A 21,993-nucleotide genomic window follows, 5' to 3' on the forward strand; every position below is an offset into this window, starting at 1 on the left:
CCAGCTCTCTCTGCCCTTGGGAATGCTCCTTTTCTGACTCCACGCACATTTTTTTTCTTGTCCACCATTAAATGGTGCAGTGTCTGAAAGCTCAGTTATTCTGCCTGTTCTCCTGGGCCTTCTGCTGGCAGGGATGTGGATGTGGGAACCTCTCTCCCACCAGTCCTCCCACAGTGTCTTCTTGGGTACACAGCAGGAGCCTGACCCTGGAACCTGCTCCTGTCCTCCTGCAGGGCCCCACCAGCCTTCCAGCCCTGTTTCCTTGCCTCCCCTCCCCTCACCATGTCCCAGCATAGCCCAGGGTCCTCAGTGTCCTCTGAGCACCTACTCATGCACTTGGGGGCTCAGCCTGCATGCAGACTATGCAAAGAAAGCTACAGATCAGGAAGACAAAGGAAAAATGGTTCTTAGAAAGAAAATGAGGCAGAGAATGCACCAGAGCCATGAAGGAGGAAATGCCTGGGCAGTGTCCACTGAGGGGCCCAGCCTCCCTCAGCCCCACCAGCTCCCTTCAGCTCCAAGAATGAGAAGTAGGACAGGTAGGGGCCACTTCATAACTTCACTGGCAAACATAGGTTGAGGTTACGGAAGGCTGACTAGCAATGCTGGAGGGCCCTCAGATGCTGCTGGGTTGGGGTGGATGGTGAGGGGGGGGGCGGGGGGGGGGGACCGGTAGCCAGACAGTGGCTTCCACCTGGGAGAGTAGACTGGCAGTGTCCAGGGAAATGGAGGACTGCCATGTCCCCAGGACCCAGCATTCCCACTCCTCGTAATATACACGAGAAATACCAGGCACATGTGTACAAGGAGACACATCTGAACAAGTTCCTTTGCAAATATTCAGAAATGCCAAGTTTACATGAGACTAGATACAGGAGCCCTCCCTCCCCACCGATCCATGGTTTCACTTTCCACTGTTTCAGTTACCTGTGGTTACCACAGTCAACCATAGTCCAAACATATTCAATGGAAAATCCTAGAAATAAATAATTCATGTTTTAAATCTCATGCCGTTCTGAGCAGCTTGTTGAAATCTTACATCATCCACTCCATCCTATCTTGGATGTGAATCATCCCTTTGTCCTGCATCTCCACGCTGTATATACTCTCTGTCCATTAGCAGTCTGGGTTATCAAACTGACTATATCACAACTGTATTAACAGTGTTTGTGTTCAAGTCATCCTTATTTTACTTAATAACAGCCCCAAAGCGTAAGAGCAGTGATGCTGGCAACTCCGAGATGCCGAAGAGACACTATAAAGTGCTTCCCTAAAGTGAAAAGGTAAATGCTCTCAATTTCATAAGGAAAGAAAAAGGATTGTATGCTGAGGTTGCTGAGATTTATGATAAGAATGACTCTTCTATCCATGAAATTGTGAGGAAGGAGAAAGATAGTTGTGATAGTTTTGCTGTCGCACCTCAAACTACAGAAATTACGGCCACAGTGTGTGATAAGTACTTAGTTAAGATAAAGAAGGCATTAATTTGTGGGTAGAAGACATGAACCAAGAATGTATTCCGGTTGATGGCAATGTGTTGTTCCAAAAAGCATTAAGTCTCTACGAGGACTTCAGCAAGGGATCCCTTGAAATAGGTGACACCAAGCTATATACTGAAAGTAAGGGATGCTCACACAGACTCAGAAATAGGTACAGACTGAGAAATATAAAAATTGAGAGGAAGAACACATTCATATAACTTTTATTACAGTATATTGTTATTATTCTATTTTATTATTAGTTACTATTGTTAATCTCTTATTGTGCCTAATTTATAAATTAACCTTTATCATAGGTGTGTGTGTATAGGAGAAAGCTTTGCATATGCAGGGTTTAGTGCTACCCATGGTTTCAACCCCCTGGGGGTCTTTGGTGAGGGCTAGTGTGTATAAATATACCTCCTGTGGAATGAAGAGTTAGATCCACATGCATCTGCGCTGATAAGTCTTGAATGTAAGCAGCAGTGGGGCATATGCAGTGTTATACCACTGCTGCTGGCTTTCTGAACACATGGTATGACAGGGCATGTTGTTGAGAGCTCACCCACCATGATTGTGGAGGAGGCAACGCCCACTTCTGGTGGCAGGGCCTGGGGGTCACGGGAGCAGAGAAGAGGCTGCCGGGCCCTTGTTCTTTAGTGTTTTGTGTTTTATTCATTTAAAAATAAGCTGAAGCAAATAAAACAGTGTTATCATTTATTAATCCTTAATATCAGGTACACTGGTTTCTCATTGCTTTTAGTGTCTCTAAGGTTTGAAATAGTGCAGAGTGAGAAATAAAACTATTTTTCAAATTGTAAATCTAATGACCCATCTCATGGAAGGAGCTTTATCTTCAAACCTGCCCCCTTACCTGGAGCACATCGTGGCCCTGTGTGGCCTTGGGCTTGAGGGTCAGAGTTTAGACTGCTCATTGGTTCTCACGGGGAATGCAGGACTGAGATGTGCACCATCACTGTGGTTGTGGGTTGAGGAGAAGTGACCAGGAACTCCCCGTGGGCCCTGCTCAGCCAGGATTGGGCTGCCCCTCTCCCGAGTCCCCTTTCCCTGGCCTGGCAGAGTGCGAGTTACTGAGCTGGCTGGACCCTACTCCCTGAGCTCTTTCCTTCCTCAAGGTTCAGTCTGGATCCAGGGTTTCTAGAAGATGTCTCTGAGAAGGTTGCTGTTGTACAGAGTGGAATACAGCAGGATAATTGCTTCCTTATCTTTTCCAGTGTCTAGGTTTCCCATATTCCCCGGCTTGTGACCCCTTCCTCTGTCTCCCACCTCAGCAAGGCCGCATGTCTCTCTGACTCTCCATTCATCATCCCTTTTTTCTCTAACCCAGCTCAGAGAGGTTCTCCACTCTAAGGTATGCCTGTGATTGTACTGGGCCTACTGAATAATCTGGGATAATCTCCTGTCCTGAGGTCTGTGACCTTAATCACAACTGTGAAGTCCCTTTCCCAGGTGAGGTCACATATTCAGAGGTCCCAGGGACTAGGACACGGGCATCACTGTGTCTGCCACATCTGCCTTCTTTACTTGGGACTAAATTTGCTCTACTTCCTCTCGTTTCTTAAGATAGGAGCTTATATCATTAATTTTAGACTTTTCTAATACAACTCTACATTTTTCTCAACTCAGCTTTAGCTGTATCCCACAGATGCTGATATGTTGTTTTAAAATCATTTTATTATCAAAAGTTCCAATTTCTCTTACAATTTATTTCCTTGACCTTTGTGTAAGTTATTTAGAATGTGTTGCTTAATTTTCAGATATTTGTTAAGTTCATAATATCTTTTTATTAGTTGTTTTTTATTTAATTCTATGGTGGCCACAGATATACCTTGTGTGATTTCAGTCTTTCTAAATCAGTGGTTCTCAACCTTCTGGCCCTTTAAATACAGTTCCTCATGTTGTGACCCAACCATAAAATTATTTTCGTTGCTACTTCATAACTGTAATGTTGCTACTGTTATGAATCGTAATGTAAATATCTGATATGCAGGATGGTCTTAGGCGACCCCTGTGAAAGGGTCATTCGACCACCAAAGGGGTCACGACCCACAGGTTGAGAACCGCTGTTCTAAATAATGTAATTTTCTGATAGTAGAATACTACAGTATGCAGCCTTCTCAGATTGATTTCTGTCATTTAACATTATGAACTTCATGTTCCTTGGTGACTTTTCATAGCTTGATGGCTCATTTCTTTCTTTTTTTAAAATGTTTTTATTAAATTTTTTTTAGAGAGAGAGGAAAGGAGATGGATAGAGAGAAACATCAATCGGATGCCTCCTGCATGACCCCTACTGGGGATCAAGCCTGCAACCTGGGCATGTGCCCTGACTGGGAATCAAACCCGTGACCTCTTGGTTCATGGGTCAACACAACCACTGAACCACACCAGCTGGGCGATGGCTCATTTGTTTTTGTCACTGAACAGTGTTCCACTGTCTGGATAAACTACAGGTTTTACTTTTACTTTTTAAAAAAATGTATTCTAATAGATTTTTTGTGGGAATAGTTCTAGGAGTTATGAACACCTCTACCATTCAGAGTCTAGACCAGTGGTTCTCAACCTGTGGGTCGCGACCCCTTTGGGGGTCGAACGACCCTTTCACAGGGGTCGCCTAAGACCATCGGAAAACACATATATAATTACATATTGTTTTTGTGATTAATCACTATGCTTTAATTATGTTCAATTTGTAACAATGAAATTGGGGGTCACCACAACATGAGGAACTGTATTAAAGGGTCACAGCATTAGGAAGGTTGAGAGCCACTGGTCTAGACCCTAAAAGGCTAGGTTTCTTGGAGGAGTGGTACAAGTTGGGCCTGAAGCATCTGGTTTGCACTAAAAGGGAGGAAACTCACAAGACTAATGAGATAATTTCAAAATCACACATGGGCCACCTTGAAGGGCTCTGGGTGCCAGAGATATATAACACTGTGAACATCAAAAAAATAGGGGCTGCAGTGGACTGAATTACAGCAAATACATAATAATCCATGAGTCATAACGAATCTGAATCACAAGAACAGAAACATCATTCTTTTCTGGAGGTTGTTAGGTGAAACCTACTCAGTGTTTTAATCATCAGTAAATGAAAATGAAAGAATCCAGCACGCATTTGTCTTTTGCTATGGAGACTATATTTCAGACCATGGACAAGGTAAAGTTTCTACTTATAGAAGATTATTGTTTCAGAGAGATCACTAGACCTGCTGCCAACCACAACATCAAGAGAGGGGCCGACGCAGGTTCTGTTCTGCCTTGTGCTTTGACCCCATGGGAAGGTCACAGCCCAGCATGAAGGAGGAACTGAACCTGAGTCTGAAGCAAACCTCTAAAGCTAACTGCTAGTTTACAGAAATTCAAGGTCAGAGGACACGTCAAGATATCATGAACAGGCTCTCAGCCAGATGTAGAATTTAGAAGATTCTAAAATGGCTTGTATGTTCAGTAAATAAAAAGCTTATAAAAAGAGAAGAGGCAGCCACAGAATAAAATATATCATAAGTCGTTCTGTCAACCTGATTTAGATTATTATTGAATAGAGCAATTATAAAAAGACATCTTAGAGACTATTGGAAATTTGAATATAGACTGTTAGGTGACATTAAAGAAATTTTCTTGATTTCTGCATAATGGCTATGAGAAATATTCCTAGATTAAATGCACACTGGAGAATTTCTTAGTGAAATGGCATGATATTTGAACTTGCATGCTCTGCTAGCCACGCAGCACCCAGACTTGCCCCTCAGTTCAGGTCTGCTCTGCATTCATTCTGGGCCTGGGCTAAAGGGGGGGCGGGCATACTTCTCTCCGGGAGGGTCACACAAGCACAAAGGGCAAGCTGCCTGGGAAGGAACTCTTAGGGCCTGTGTCCTGCCTCTTTTGTTTATTAAGGTCCCACCATTCCAAACAAGTCACGTGACCTCTTAGGGTCGGAGGTGCTGGAGGGTCACTCCACCACCTGGAGCCATCGTTGTGCTGCATGTAGTTTCATTGGCAGAGGGGGAGTGAGGTGGGGAATAATCATTCAAACTGTCATACATCACAGAAGAAAAAAGGACATATGAGGTGACACTAGTTGAACTCGGGACAACACACTTGCACACTTTGACAATCATGTTACATTGTTAGAAATACAATGGGATGTTATGCTAGCAATGCTATGTTCATTTTCCTGTTTATTTCTAATCCATCTGTCCATGAATATTTTAATGCTTGCTTGTCTGTGGAAACATGATCTTTATATCAATAGAAAATAGCCATCCTTGTTTAACTGACTATCATTGCTGCTGATTCATGCATGCTCTCCTCTGTGGGGTTTCTGTTAAAGTAGATTGAACCAAGGCAATCTGGTTTTTATTTCTCTCCCCACCCCCTCTCTTTTTCTCAATTGTTAATCTACATCCTGTCCTCAACTTTCAGAGAGAGTATTTAGATTTTTTTCCGAACAACCACTACAAGAGCAAGTGCTCGTAGGTTGCTTATTGCCAGATGCCTGGATTGATTGAAGATGAACATGAGACTTAATGAGTAGTCAGCCAAGGGTATCTGGGGATGGGAATTAGGGGCCATCTTGTGCTCCTTTAAAACACAGGGAAGAGATTGGAAAACAGCCCCTGCTCTGTGCAGAGAGATAAGAGGCAGACGGGAGAGTGACTGGGGCTGAGCCCCACAAGGCTTTGTGTAGAGGCTGTGTGGCCACTGCCCCTGGCCCTGTGGCCTGACTGTCTGTGCTTCCTGACTCTGCACCACTAGCCTTGTAGGTAGCCATTACTCAAGGCAAGTTGCTTCACCTATCCGGATATCATTTTAGGTAATAACAGCAACTGGTCATTTGAAGAGTTAGCATGTATAAAGTGCTTGACACAGTACCTGGCCTGCTGTGGGGCTGTCTGTTATCATGCATTGCTGTTTAAGCTGGACCCTGTTGAGCTCTAGCACATTTTGCTGGATTACCCCTTTCACAAGTAGAGGTATCCGAGAAGCAACTTGGCTAGTTTGCTATGGTAATTCAGAGGTGGGAAAGGCCTTTTTCATCTTGGGAATTATGGGCTGGCTCTACAAATGTGGTAGAATTTGAGCTCTCACAGGCCACAACGACCCATGCGCACCTCTCCCCCTTGCTCACCAACACACTACACTGGCCCCTGGCTGTTTTCTAACCATCCTCACACTGAGGCCTCACATTGGCTATTCCTCTGCCTGGAATGCTATTCTCCCTCCATTAGTTATGCCCTCACCTTCTCAGCGAGGCCAACCCTGAAAGTCCTGTTGATCACCAACCCCCAATCGCAAGCATGCATGTGCACACATACATGCAGACACATACACATACCCACACACACTCCCTTACTCCTGCTCATCCTTTTCCTTTATCAATGGACCTTATCACCTTCTTTCTCAGGTGTTCAGTCTACCTTTGAAGACAGTCTCTGGGGGCAGGGCCTGTCGGTGTGTTTGCTGATGAACCTGACCCAGCCTAGAACCAAGACCTGGAACAAAGCATGCTTGATCTGTCTGCTGAGGGAACCTGTTGAATGTGAGGTCACAATTCAATTTTCCCAGCTTCATTAGAATTACTCCTAAAATCAATTCTGATTCTGAAGTGTCTCATTACCTTCACTATGTTTCTAACCTGAAGAGAATGACCTGTGGCCAGTGAAAGCATTAACATTCTGTACAAATGAAGAGTAACATCACCACACACTCCAGGTTGCATCACTGAAGGAACAGGACGTTCTTTCTGATTTCACTACCAATGACCCTGTTAAAGGAAATGAACAGCTGAGAAGCAGGTCTGCATCCAAAAGGAATGAATACCAGCAGGTGACATTCACCCTGTCAGGAGGTTAATGGGAGCCAGGGTGCAATTCAGGGTTAAGAACTTCAAAAGAAGTGGTCAAGCTAAGGGAGCAACCAGAAGTGAGGACCAGGCCCTCAGTAAGGGTGGGAGAAGGGAGGGTCAAGATCTGGGCTGAGGTGGGTCAACCAACAGGCACTGAGGTTGGGTGCAGGCAGGGCACAGGTGGACAAAGCAGACCAGGAAAAGCAAGGGTCACAGGTGAGTCATTGTCTGCAATAGGATGGGGCCAGGCAGGCAGGTCACCAGCGGGGTAGATGAGAGTACCTGGGAGCGTCTCCTTCTCCCGGCCTGTGGACGCCTGTCCTGCCAGCCCACCTGCTTCCCCCGAGGGTGAGGACACTGTCCATCTACCAAAAAGCAAGGGAAAAGTGTCATGTTACCTGATGAACTCAGCAAGGCCAATGTTATGGTACACCTCAAAATCCCACTCGGCCCCAATTCCTTATCATTCTCACATTTTGGGGGTTCACAGAACACCTGGTATAGTTGAAATTTGATTTGTGGCCATCAGCAGTTGTCAGACACAGTTCCATAGGTCACGGTGCTGCTCCCTGGTGTGTACCCGATTGTATGCTCCTGTCCATACCTATGTGGGTGCTCCCATTGTATCCCAAGGTACCCCCTCTGCCTCTGCTCTGATCTACTCAAAAGACCTTTATCCTTTCCTTGTAGCCAGTATACCTGAGCTGCACCTCAAAGTTTCAACTGCTCAGTGTGGCTTCTGACTTACAACACACTTGGAACAGGATGCATCCTCGGTTACAGCAGAAATGCATTTTTAAAAATCTGGCAACACATTTGGAAGAATTCAGAGGTGCCAGAGTGCTGTGGACCCCAGCCAAGTACCACTGTCTACTTCAATGCAGCAAAGTGACTAAGGAGGAGGCCCTGCCTGTCACCCACTTGGGAGGTCTTCCCTGAGATTCCATGTGCAGTAACCCAGTGCCACCAACCCCAACCCTCCTGGGGAGTGGCCTGGGTCTCAGAAGGCTCCTTGATGAATTTGGGTGGCAAGAACACACTTCCAAAAAAACTGAGATGAAATATCACGATATAGTCAATATCTTACCCATACCTAAAGAATTATATTCCAGAAGTAGGCACTGGATTATAAAAGACATGCCAAATCCCTAAAAGAGGGAGAAACTAACAATTCTTGAGCACTTTATTATTTATAAGCACTTTCATTATTATTCTCTTACACCTAATATTTGCCAGATTAGGAAGCAGGTATAATTATCACCACTTTTACAGAGGAGGCATAATGCTCAGAGAGGGAACATAGTTGTCAGGGTTGTAAGGAAGGAAGATCCTGCTCCATCGCTCCATTGGTGCACTCTAGCCTCTGGGGCATGCTCCTGTGCAAGGAGCAGGACAGATAATTCCTTCCAAGGGTGAGGGTAAATTCAGGACACGTTCCTATTTACAGCATTTTAATGACTGTTATTCTGTGTCCCTTCTATGTAGGAGCAGTAATATGCCAGAACATTCTCTGCTCTGCATGCTCCCAAAGTGGTGGGTGAATTTCTCAGTGATTAAATAACAGTAACAAGCCATGAGTCTGGATAAGCTTGGCAATACACATAAATTCTTTTAACAATATTAACAATAAAAATTCTTCCTAGTATTAGGTGGTTTTCATAACTCTTCAAAACGATAGATATTTAAATATAGAGTAAAAATATAAATAAACAAAGCAAAGTCAGACTCCTACTTTGCTGAGCTCACAGTTACTGTTACCATCTCTGTGGGTCCATCCAGGATGTTCTTTCTGCGTGGGGGTGGGGGTAAAAACGCACACATGCCTACTCTACACCTGGCACAGTACCTTCATAAATCTTGGTATTTTCTTGAATAAGCACATTTAGAGGTACCTCAGCATAAGAAGTAAAATACTGCACATTTTTAATTTCAGAGAAGTTAACCAAAATCTTCTCCATGTAGGTCTCTGCAAATTATACCCTATCAAATTCAAGAGTGCTATCTCTCTAGCCACTCACTGCCTACATGATTGACTGTTCACATTCTGATCTCTAACAAATTGAGAGGTGAAATGTTACCTCATCAGTTTACCTGTTCAAGAATTTAAGCTCTTGTTTATGTTCGCTGAACATCTGGACCTTGTATGTGTGAAAGCCTGCTCATGGCCTTTGTCCACAAAGCAGAATAACTGATGACTCACCACGAATGGCGCAGGAATTACCACATTACTCCCTTCTGACTGCCCAGTGTGAGTCCTTATTAGCTATTTTTGGTCCTTTCACTGATAATCTCTATGTGATGTTCTTAAATGCCTTCTGCATTGGTCAATTGGTCTGAAACAGCATGAAGCAAATGGATTGTACCCTTGGTCCCCTCTGTCTCTCACCCCTCACCATCCTCTTCCATCACTGCCATGTATGCCACTGCTGTTTCTTGTGAGGTCTTCAACATGGACATCCATACTCCCTGTACATCATACACATGGGGTCTCCACCAGGCTTTCTGTCACCTTTTACCCCCTTACTCCATGGCCTTCAATAGAATCTGGTCCCATCTTCAAGGAGGTCTTTCAGCAAGGGCGTGTGAGCAACACTTTTCCCTAAGTCCTCACATGTCTGAAAATATATTATTGAGAAAATTTTTTCTTCCCTAAAGATTTTGTATACTTTGCTACACTTTTATCTAGCATGAAAATCACTGTGAAAACATCTGGGGCCGGTAGACATAAATAGAAAAATGGGTAAAACTGAAAAAAAGCACTTCATAAGAGATCCAAATGGCCAATAAGCAAATGAAAAGGTACTCAAGTCTCATTAGTAATCAAAGATATGCAAATTTAAAACAAAAATAGATGTAAATACACACCCACTAGACTTCCTAAAATATAACAGTCTGGCAATTCCTTGCCAAGTGCTGGCAAGGACAAGGAGTAATGGGAACTCTTAAATACCTTCCCGTCACTTTGGCTATTATTTTGTTCTGAAAAACCTTCTACTCTACAGGAGAACAATGTATCCACTTATTGTAATGGAAAATTATGATGTGTTCAATCCCAACCAAAGATAATCAAACAATTTTCACAGGTAGAATATATACCAATTACACAGTGAAAGCAGCCAGGAGTGGTTCAGTGGTTGAGCATCGACCTATGAACGAGGAGGTCACCGTTCAATTACCAGTCAGAGCACATGCCTGGGTTGTGGGCTCGATCCCCAGTGTGGGGCGTGCAGGAGACAGCAAATCAATGATTCTGTCTCATCATTGATGTTTCTATCTCTGTGTCCCTCTCCCTTCTTCTCTGAAATCAATAAAAATATATTTTAAAAAAAGAATATGAAAAGCAGCAGCAGCAGCCCCCCCCCCCCCAATATATTTGGTAACTTGTCTGGTGAATATGAAATAAAACTACTTTATTTTAAAAAAAAAACACAGTAAAGGCAAACTTGTAAGTAATAAATAATTTAAAAGCAAATAAACACTATTTGCATTTGCACAAAATGCAATATAAGGAAAGTGGGACAGTACACCTCAGAAGAGGAAGATGGGACTTATCAGAGGTCTGGCTAGAGGAGAATGGTGCAAGAGAGTCATTATTTGAATGGCACATTCTTATTTCTGCACTATTTTCTTCACCAATTTATATGCCTTTTTAAGGTTCCTGGTTATTTTGTACTGAGTGCATTTACTGAGTTGCAGCACAGCATGACATCATTATGACAAGATGATGGCACATGGAAACAGATTCACAATAGAACAAAGTGTGACGGGAGCTGCAACCCTTGTGGTATCTTTCACAAGATGCACACATGAACCTGTTTGGTGTTCATCCAAACACTGTATACAATGACATTCGTTCTATATTCTTTTGGTGGGAAAGGTTATATCAAGAAATTGGTATATGTCCCTTTTTATAACCATAAGGCTATAATATCACTCCATATAATTTATTTAATTTCGGGGGGGGTAAAAAGGTTATTGTATGGAAGAGGGGGAAGATGGTCCTCTAAAATTTGGTATAGTTTTGAAAAGCAATTGTGGAGAAAAGTGGTTGCCTTAGTAATCACTATGTCTGTATTTTGCTGGTCTAAGTACAAACTATGAAAAAAAAAACAGAACAGATGAGCTAGCAAAGCAGATGAGCAGGGGAGCAGGGGCTCCACTCGGAAAGGCATGGCCATGAGACACGTGCCAGATGCAGACTGTGGCTCAGCCACCTTGAAATCTGGTTGCTTTTCAGATTGCCTTTGTCTCTAGTGTCAATAATGATGTGCCTAGATGTGAGAAGTGTATTTCTTGTTCGTTTCCTTGCTTTTTGACTTATGCATGTAAGTGTAGTCTGTTTCATTAATCCAGCATGGATAGAATCTAGCATGGAAAGACAGCATGGGCATCTTTCAATGCTTTGGAAAGATCTATGGCCTTTATCTATTCAAATATTTCTGAATGTGCCTCCCCACTCCCAGACACTCATTCCATTACAGTAGACCTTTTGACTGTCCACAAGCCGCTCACTTTCTATTTTGTATTCTCTATTCTTTTCTCTTGTGCTTCAGTACAGATACACTGCATTGAACTGCTGCCCACTCACTCAGCCTGCTTTCTGTTGTGTCCAGTCTTCTGTCCAGTGAATTATTCATTTTAGATCCTATATTTTTCAATAATATGTATATATGTTTCATTTTATAGATTATAATTCACTCTAGATCCCTTAGTTCTACCATGGATTCCAGTTAGACTGCATACAGCCCTGCTGTCTGCCCTGCTCTTGGTCCTGCCTCCCCTTCCCCACCCACCTACCCATCCACACACTCTGCAGAGCCACCTAAGAGCTTGTAAACTGGACAATAATGTTTCATAGGACCTGGTGTGCTGGGCTTTCCCAATTCTTATTGCTCTGCTCTTAGCCCGGCTAAAGTGGGTAGATGATACACTAATAATTGTTGTTATTATGGGCACACTCTTCCAGTGTCATTCTCCCACCCCTTATTCAGGACAATATGCTGCTCAGAATGTGCTCAAAACTGAAATTTACTTTTTAGACAACCATCACACTACACTGTTAATTAAGTTTGCAATCAACCAAAACCTCTAAGTGTTTATTGAATACTCACCAAATTTCAATGAATTCACTCAACATGTCATACCTATGGGACCCTGTGTGGAATTTTTGGTAGCCCATCGTCCTGACCTCAAGACATATCATCTAATGGACATGAGCACAGGAAAAGCTTAATGTTACAAAATCCAAAGCCTGATTCAAGACAACAAGAACAGCAGTGTAGTGAGGAAGGTGCAATTCTGTTGAGGACAGTGAGGTAGACTCCTGGCTGAGGGAGGGGGAAAGCGCAAGCACTGTGAGGTAGGACGGGAGGGCTGGTAGAAAAAAGGCTGATGGCCCAAGCACATGCATTTCCCTCTCCATCTCCCAAACTGCCAATGAGTCCTGCAAAGAAATCAGAAAAACAAACCAGTTATGGCCACAAATGTGGAAGCCTTTCTGCAAGCTCCAATGTGACAGCATGGATGACTGGGAGCCTTGAAGACCCTTCGAAGACCTTCCAGAAAGGCCCTGGAGGGAGAGGTGGGGGACACTGGTCCCAGCCAAATGGGATGCCATGTAAGAACCAGAGGTTATGCAGCCTCTTCTCAACACCCTACCTGAGCTGCTGGTTTCTAAAGTGGCATGAGGCCTGGCCCAAGTGAGCTATCTCTCACCCAGCTCAAAGTCTAAGGCCCTAAGAGAAATAAGGCCTTGCAGTGTATGTCTACACACTTCAGGGCCCAGGTAGGACCAATCGGCTTCTCTTTCAGGGAGGAGCAAAGAAACAGAGAAGTCATGAAAACATCCTGCCACATAAAGAAGACACAAAAACACAGCAGGAGATAGAAGAACATATTTTCCGAAATATATACAAAAAGAAACATGAGTGGTTTCAGTCAGCAGCCTGCCATGTGCTTTCAGAGGAGAAAGAAAACAAAAACTCAGAAAACAAGAGATTAAAAAACTAAACTGGCCATCTTAAAGAAAGAGAAATAATATCACAAAACAAAGTTATGTTAGAATTTAAAACAGCTTTAGACAAAGTAAAGTCTAGACAAACTATAAAAGAAATGTAGGACTTTGGGACCTAAAGAACTTGTGATCAGGGGTGACACAGAGCCAGGCCAACCTACATTCCAATTGGGCACTAGTATTTTCTAGCATTTTAGAGAAGTTACTGAAATTAGCCCAATGCCATTTCCCTCTCTATTGATGGGAATGCATAGATGCCTTGGGAGGCAGCTGCAAGGATGGGAGTGAGGTACTCCCTGGAGATCCATGCCAGCCCTCAGTTCACACAGGGAGTTGTGCTCTCAACAGGCCCTTTGAGGGCAGTTTGAGCCTGCAGGCACACCCACATCTTCTAACAGAGAGCATACTGTCACCTGGACTCCAGCCCAAGGTTGGGAGGGCCATCTCCCTCCCATCTCCTGAGGAGCAGGTCTTTCTTAGAGTACTCTCTCAATGGTGGAAACACTTCCACTGGATTCAAACCACAGAAGAAATGCAGGAGAACACTGTGGAAAAAGGCCCCAGAGGCACTGGTAGTCCCAGCACCTCATGTTCCCTGAAACTCAACCGGGTCACAGCCAGTGAGTGAACTCAAGGAACTAGTGAGGATGAAAGAAGGAAGGCAGGAGACTGCACAAGTCAGTCCAGGCACCCTTGGGCCTGTGGTGATGTCATCCAAAACCTGGAATGTTGCTACTGGTGACAAGTCCCCTGAACTTGAGAGGCAAGCAGAGGCCTGTTTTCTAGAACAGCCCACTGCTGCTGCTGCCTTTTGCAAATCTGTACTCACACAGGACAGTGTAGTGCAGCGGTTCTCAACCTGTGGGTCGCGACCCTTTGGGAGTCGAATGACCCTTTCACAGGGGTCGCCTAAGACCATCGGAAAACACATATATAATTACATATTGTTTTTGTGACTAATCACTATGCTTTAATTATGTTCAATTTGTAACAATGAAAATACATCCTGCATATCAGATATTTACATTACGATTCATAACAGTAGCAAAATTATAGTTATGAAGTAGCAACGAAAATAATTTTATGGTTGGGTGTCACCACAACATGAGGAACTGTATTAAAGGGTCGCGGCATTAGGAAGGTTGAGAACCACTGGTGTAGTGGTACATGTTCTCACACCTGAGTCAGAGGGCAGCAGTGGTGGAGAGGAGGAAACGATGGAGCAGGGAGTGATGGGTGGCTGGGTTCACATCAGTGACTTCCACCTGCTTCTGTCCTCTGGGCAATGGAATGAAAGTTTCCAGGAGGTAAAACTATCCGTTTCTCATGCAATGAACATATTAAACAGGAGTATTTTGAGTGGTCTTCAATGTTTCCTTTGCTAAGTAAACTTAAATCTACACAATTTATAAAGAAAAGTCATGTTGATATACTAAATCCAGAATTACCAGGAAACTATCACACAAGAATGTGATAATGACATACTGGGAAATCTGAATAAGTCTCCCTTCAGATATATTCGTTTTACCACACATAAGAAACCACGATTAAGTCCCACAGTCTGATGCTAAGTAACCAGAATTCTGCTAATGATTTTTCACTGTGTAATTGAAATGCCTTCAGCAATTTACTGTCAGTAAAAGCAAAGCCAAGTAACACCATATCTAAAAGTAAGCATCTCCAATGGCAGAAATCTTCATCTTGTTGAAGGGTTGTTGCTGGGAAGCATGAGGATGCCTCTGAGGGGAAAGACAGCAACAGCTCATAAAAGGGCTCGGCCTCTACCAGGGCCAACACACAGAGGGTGGCCCCATGGCCCAGGTGTCTCCCCTTAAAGAAGTTAGAAGACAATTCCACCAGGGTGAGTGTCAGAGAGCAGTCTGAAGACAGAAGTTGACACATCCTGCCAAGCAAGGGCACTGGCAGTGGCTTTGGCCAACCTGGGTAGGAGCGGGGACTGAAAACTACAAGCACCTTATCAAACAATCTAACAAAATCCCCAGAACTCATTAAACTCCCTAGGACTCTGTGTCCTCCTTCACATTGTTCATCTCTCAGAGGACTCTTCCCTCTCCTGCTCTGGGAAAGGCCCAGCATGGACACCCTGCCTCTCTGAGCCCATCATTGCCCCATCTCATTCCTCCAGTTAGGGGGTACCCAGCCAGGGACCAGCATGCATGCCAGGGAGCAAAGAGCCTGGTGGCAGACACCCAAGGAAGGGGCCAACACAGACCTGCTTCTGTTACCAGAGGGCTGTCTCACGTATCTTGTGCATGTCCCTCCACCTCCCCACATATCAGAACCTTCATTTATTAAAACTGGGAATAGAAGAGTGCCATCTTGGGAAGGTAAAATGGTGCAGCTGCTATTCAAAGAGTCTGGTGGATTGTCAATAAGTTAAACATATAATTACCACGTAACCCAACTGTTCCACTCCTAGGGATATGCCCAAAATAAGTGAAAACAGATGTTCAAATAAAACTTGTACAAGAATATTCATGGAAGCATTATCCACAATGCCAGAAAGTGGGGGGAAATCCTAATGTCTATTAACGAATGAATAAACAAATTGTGGTGTCTCCATACAATGGAATATTATTCAACCATAAAAATGAAATTTTTACATGCTACAATATGGAAAAGCCCCAAAAACATGCTAAGTGAAATAAGCCAGACACCAAAGGCCACATACTGTATAATTCTGTTTGTGTGCCACATGGAAAACAGGCAAATTCAGAAGCAGAATGTAGATTGGTGTGGCCAGGGCTGGGGGGGCAAGGGTGGTATGAGGTTTAATAGATAAGAGGTTTTATTTTGGGATTATGATGATGTTTCAGAACTAGATAGATGTGGTGATGGTACAACATTGTGATAGTACTCAATGCCACTGAACTGTACATTTTTAAATGGTTAATTTTATGTAATGTGAATTACACTTCAATTAAAAAAACTATAAAAAAGTGGCTACCTCAGAGTTGCTGTTAGGAACAAAAGTGAGCATTGTGTGTGTGTGTGTGTGTGTGTGTGTATGTGTGTGTTTGTGTGTGTATCTGGATGACAGATGATAATGAATGTGTGTGTGTTTGTGCATATTTTGATGTACATATACATATCATTTTTTCCATTGACACATAGTAGTAATAGTCTTCTTTTTCTTGTTAATTATGTGTTGGTATTCTCATTTGCTGAAAAGAACCCCAAAGAGCCAGCCGTCAATAACCCACAAGTTAATAGCCATGAGGCCCAAAGGGGTGAGCAGACTCTCAGGTTGAAGAGAGCCCGGGCAACCACATAATTGTCCTGCCTTTACAATGACCAACAAGTTACCATGACATCTGTTTATATCTGCTGGGGCCTGCCCTCAGACAGGTCAACCACAGATTGCTCTCCTAAAAATGTAGCCACTGGGTACATAAAAATGTAGCCACCATTGTCTTGGGCAGCTCAGACACCATACATAATGCCACAGACAGGGAGGCGTGAATGGCAGATATTTATTTCTCACTGTTCTGGAGACTGGAAGACCAAGATCAGAGTGTGGGCATGGTCAGTTCCTGGTGAGGGGGTCTCCTCCTGGCTTGCAAATGGCCGCCTTCTCACAGAGTTCTCACATGGAGGGGAGAGAGCACTTTGGTGTCTCTTGCTCTTCTTATAAGGCTGCAGTCCTTTTGGATTAGAGCCCCACTCTTAGAATCTCATTTAACCTTATTTATCTCTTTAAAGACCCTATCTCCAAATTCAGTCATATTGGGGGGATGTAGGGAGGACTTCCATGTGTGAATTTAGGGACATAATTCGTTCCATAGCAAATGGTTTCTGAGAAGGAGGAGAAAACTGGTTCCATGATGAGCCACAGGAACAAACATCATCCCCAGTAACTTTGGAGAAGGTCGGTGGTCCCCATGGAAGCCCCCACAATGCAGGGCTGAAGTTGTGCCTGGGCCAGAAGGGAGGGAGTCCTAGGTGACCAGTCTAAAAGTGGAAGCTCCAAGACAGCCCTGGGACAGCAAACAATCAAAGAACCACATCAGGAAACTGTCCAGGAGCCCAGCACCTCATTGACATCTCCAGGGTCTGACAGGCTACGCCAGCTGCTAGCAGGACAGCAGTCACAACTCTTTAGTTCAGTTGCTGACTCAGGCTTAACCTGAGTATTTCTCCCTATTTATTTGTGCTAGCTTTATATTTTATGCTGTTGTTTCTACCCACTTCTTCATTTTAGGAACATAATTTTTCTAAAACAAAAAATCTGGTCATGTCAATCCTTGCTTTATACCAATCAAAGCCCACCCTGGTCTGAGAATGTGGACTGATGTTAGAAGGGTTTCATGAGCCCCAGCCTGGCTTCCCTACCACCTTTACCCACAACAGCATCCCAGTAACTCTGGAGCAGTCACCACAGTGTGAAGTCACCCAGCCCACATGGTCATTGGCTTACACTGCTCTGTCTACTTAGAGCAGTGATGGTGAGCCAATGACACCCGTGTCAGAGGTGACACGCGAACTCATTTTTTTGGTTGATTTTTCTTTGTTAAATGGCATTTAAATATATAAAATAAATATCAAAAATATAAGTCTTTGTTTTACTATGTTTGCAAATATCAAAAAATTTCTATATGTGACACGGCACCAGAGTTAAGTTAGGGTTTTTCAAAATGCTGACACGCCGACCTCAAAAGGTTCGCCATCACTGACTTAGAGTATGAAGCCCACCTCTCACCATCCCCAAAGGACCATTGCCTCTAGTTCCACAACTTAGAAATGATGGTAGACCGCCCTAACCAGTTTGGCTGAGTGGATAGAGCATTGGCCTGCAGACTGAAGGGTCCCAGGTTCGATTCCGGTCAAGGGCATGTACCTTGGTTGCGGGCACATCCCCAGTAGGGGGTGTGCAGGAGGCAGTTAATCGATGTTTCTCTCTCATCGATGTTTCTGACTCTCTATCCCTTTCCCTTCCTTTCTGTAAAAAATCATAAAATATATTTTAAAAAAAGAAATGAGGGTAGACCCAGCACTGCATGACATTGTATGGAATAGTAAGGTCTGCTCCAGGGATAGAGCCAGTTGTGCACTAACCCAGACCCAAGCAAAATAAGTTGGCATCAGACTTTGCCTTAAAGATAATTAAGATAGTTCCCCAGGCCAATTAGGTGCAGGCTGCTTCCAGAGATTCTCTCTAAGGCCAGGGCCATTCTGGATCAGGGTTGGGGACACCTATTAGAAGAGCATATGTGTGTGCTTGCATGTGCAGGCAAGGAACACACAAGGATCTCCACACACATTTGTGTCAAGTACGCACAGTTCTTTCTAGTTGGCATTTGGAAACTTTTTAAAATCTCCAATGCTCATCAGCTCACTAAATGCACATAAAATATTAACACAAAATGTTTTTCTTACCTTTTTTTTAAAAAGAACCCTACAAGATGGCAAGAGGTGTTCTGGCTGTGTAAGTAGCTGCTCTCAGGACCCTCATACTAACCCCTAAAGGAGATGTGATCATGTCTCCCTTTCTGTAACATAACTCTGGGCACTGGCAGGATGCCCATGGGTCAAGGTCACCAGGAAACACGTGAGTAAGCTAGGATTCAAACTGAGGGGATTGGCCCAAGGTTAACCACTAACTAGAAAGGAACTAACAGCAACTGCACTCACCCACTCAGCAGTGTCTTGGATATTCTCACCATTCATCTCAACCAGCAACCTGGACAGAGTGCCAAAACCTGGGCCAGTCTCACAGCCCCAGGGCATACAGGCAGGCCCATAGAACACTAAATGTTTCCAGAAGAAGGCATGCATGGAGCTGGGGTAAAAAGAGCACCAGGAGAGGTGCCCGCCCCGCCCCCCCCCCCCCCGGCCCCCACCCTACGTACAGGGTCGCTCTCCTTGAACCAAGTCAGGCCAGACAAGGCTCAAGAGAGACCCACATATTCTGTTTGGTAGCTGTTCCTATGATGACAGTAGCCCTGGGCAGGGTGGAAGGAGCTGCACTGAAGGCACCTTGTGGGCCAGGTTCTGAGCCAGACACCTGTGCTGCCTAATTATTTCTCACGGTCCCCTGGCAAATGAGACCCTTGGCTTGGAAAGACTACACAAGTTGCTTCCAGTCACATGTGGTCAGTGCAGGACCCCATTCAAACCAGTTCCCATTCACAGCAAGGCGGGCCTTACCCAGACCACAGTGAACTCAGTGTGAGCCAGAGCAGGAAAAATGCCTGGAGAGGGTATGGGCACCTCTGGCTTCTCCCCAAACCCAAGCTAGAGAGGCTGCAGCCCTCCAGAGCAGGTCTCCCCTGAAAGGGATCTCAAGGCCTCTCAAGTAGCAAGGCAGGTGTAAAAGTAGGAGAAAGGCCCTGAACTAGCCCCAGTCATTGGCCTCCTCAGGGAGCATGTCCCTGCAGCTCCCTGGACTGGGCTTTGCTACTGGCTCCTCCTCTATCGGGTACATGCCATGTTTGAGAAGGACGTACTCTGGGCATGCCAGGCTGTACCAAGAGCAGTGAGCAGATGCTCTGACTGGCCCACCCTGGGCCTCTACCACCGACCCTTCCCCTTCAGCTCCAAGCCCTTGCTGCACCCCCACCCCCTGTTCCAGTCAAAGGGGCCAAACTCACCACAACTTCTCCCTTCCTAGATGGTTGCATTTCAGGCATGGCCCTCTCAGCTCCCAGAAAGCTCACATCTGTTTCCACACTTGTAATTACCACTTAGCAAAGAGAACGATGACACCATTCTTTCCCTCACCAGAATGCAGCACACAGAAAGGAACATTTTAAACCTCACTTTTAGGTTCTGTGACTATTTAAATTAAAAGCAAGAAAACACCCTTGAGTTGGCTGACTCCATGTGTCCCCCACCTGCACTAATCATATCTGGCTGCCCCCTCCCAGAAAACTCTCTCAGGGCTCCTGTCTGCTGGGTCACATCCAGGTCTACATCTGTGTCCAGTAGAAGCTGCCTGGTGGCCAACCTACCTCCCCCACAGCTGTGTTTCTGCAGGGGCTTCATAAAGCAGTGAGGTGAATTGAAACAAGCAGAAACAGGGTCAGAACCACCACAGTACTCCACACCAGAGGAAGCCAGTAGACAGCCAGCTGGTTTTGCTATAGCCCAATGCACTTGTGAAACTCTGTATTTCAGAAACAATTATTTCAATAAGAAAAGATGGTTGAGGAGACTTATAAGCTAGATTTTCACATTCCTAATAATAAAGCTATTTTTTGCCATTATTTCAATAATGAAAGCCATGTATAGTAAGTATTACACACATTATATGGTTAGAAGCTAAACTAACTGGTTGTTTGATACAAATAAAATCAAGCTTAACTATTAGTGAGCAAATCTGAGCAAGGTGGAGCCAGATCAAAATGAGCCAGTGACTAAGGCTTCCAGAGCATGATAAACAGGGGAGGAAAGAGTGAGTGTCCTATAAGAAGCCACGGGGGGATAAGAAAAGATAGTTGTGTTTGAAAGATGTGTCCCATGCTTGCAGAGCAGTATGTGTAAAACAAATCACATTCCACCTGGGGCTGACAGGACTGCTGGGGTTGCCATGCAGGAAACTGTGCAGTGGGCAGTGGGACTACCACTCCCACAACCCTCTGCTTCTGTGCCATGAATACACCTAAGATGAAGATGGCTGAAGCCCAACCACTGTCACCTCCTTCATATCTAGGAATGCCCTTCCTTCCTTCTATTCCTTTTCTCTGACAGGCATTCAACCAAACAGATTCCCTGCAGTTAATTCTGCCACCTGCTACCCATTCGTTTTTCAAATATTCTATGCAGAGAGAGTTTAGGGGAAGAAAGGAGAGAAGACCAAAAATGAAAGGAAAACAGGAACAAACCCACGACCAGACAGCACTCTCTCATGGCTTTCCCACATGCATCACAGTTGTTACAGTGCTAATAATAAAGTGCCATCAACCCTGAGCCTGTATCAGGAAACCTTGTGTCCAGAGCCCACACAAGGCCTGGTACATGACCAGAGTACAGCAAGAGCTCAATGAATGTGGAAAAATTACAATCCAACTGTCATCTAAGGCAGAAATGGGGAATGTGATTTCACTCAATGACTCAAACTCCAAAACCTCAGCTCTGCAAAATATGCCCCCAATACTAGAAATGCCCTTGTTACCTGTATTGTTTTGCCAGTGAAGCAGCAGGTTAGAGGAAGGGCAGATTTAGAACCTGCTGTAGCACTGTCTGCCCAAGAGTGACCTAATTTGGTGATTCTAAACTTGCCAAGCTCCTAAGCAAGGTGTGTCAAACTCAATAAATAAGCAAGAAAGCAAGCATTAAAGAAGTTAGATACATAATGCTTTTAAAATTAAATTACCTTGACAAAAGCCCTTAACAAAAGAAAAAAATGATGAGAATAATCACAAAAGTTATAAGACATGGAAAAGCTCAGTCTCATGCTACCACTTGGAAGGTCTACAACTGGTCTGATTTACAAAGATGATGTGGAGACAGATCTCCAGGGCCACTTTTTCACATCAGACCAGGAGACCACTGGAGGAATTCCTCAGTGAGAGTGAGTTTTCATGATGTCCACAGATTCTATGATATTCCTTATTTCCTATAATTCTATGATGAGAATACATCTCCCCGCCCCTAAGAATGGACTGTACTTG

The 21,993-nt window shown here is 44.3% G+C and overlaps 1 protein-coding gene across 14 annotated transcripts in view; it reads right to left on the reverse strand.

Moving 5' to 3' along the window:
- The window catches only part of PCBP3 (poly(rC) binding protein 3), a 210,778-nt gene that overhangs the window by 108,021 nt on the left and 80,764 nt on the right, over window positions 1-21,993 (reverse strand). For 3 of the 14 annotated variants that reach the window (XM_070407043.1, XM_070407041.1, XM_070407040.1), the window contains one exon: window positions 7,630-7,712. The exons of the other annotated variants lie outside the window; for them this stretch is intronic. The gene's annotated coding sequence lies outside the window, so the exon portion shown is untranslated. The remainder of the gene's footprint in view (window positions 1-7,629; window positions 7,713-21,993) is intronic. 14 annotated transcript variants of the gene reach the window in all.

Source organism: Myotis yumanensis, unplaced genomic scaffold (genome assembly GCF_028538775.1).
Source record: "Myotis yumanensis isolate MYYU_CA2020_CCGP unplaced genomic scaffold, mMyoYum1.0.hap1 SCAF_2, whole genome shotgun sequence".
NCBI classification, from domain to species: domain Eukaryota; kingdom Metazoa; phylum Chordata; class Mammalia; order Chiroptera; family Vespertilionidae; genus Myotis; species Myotis yumanensis.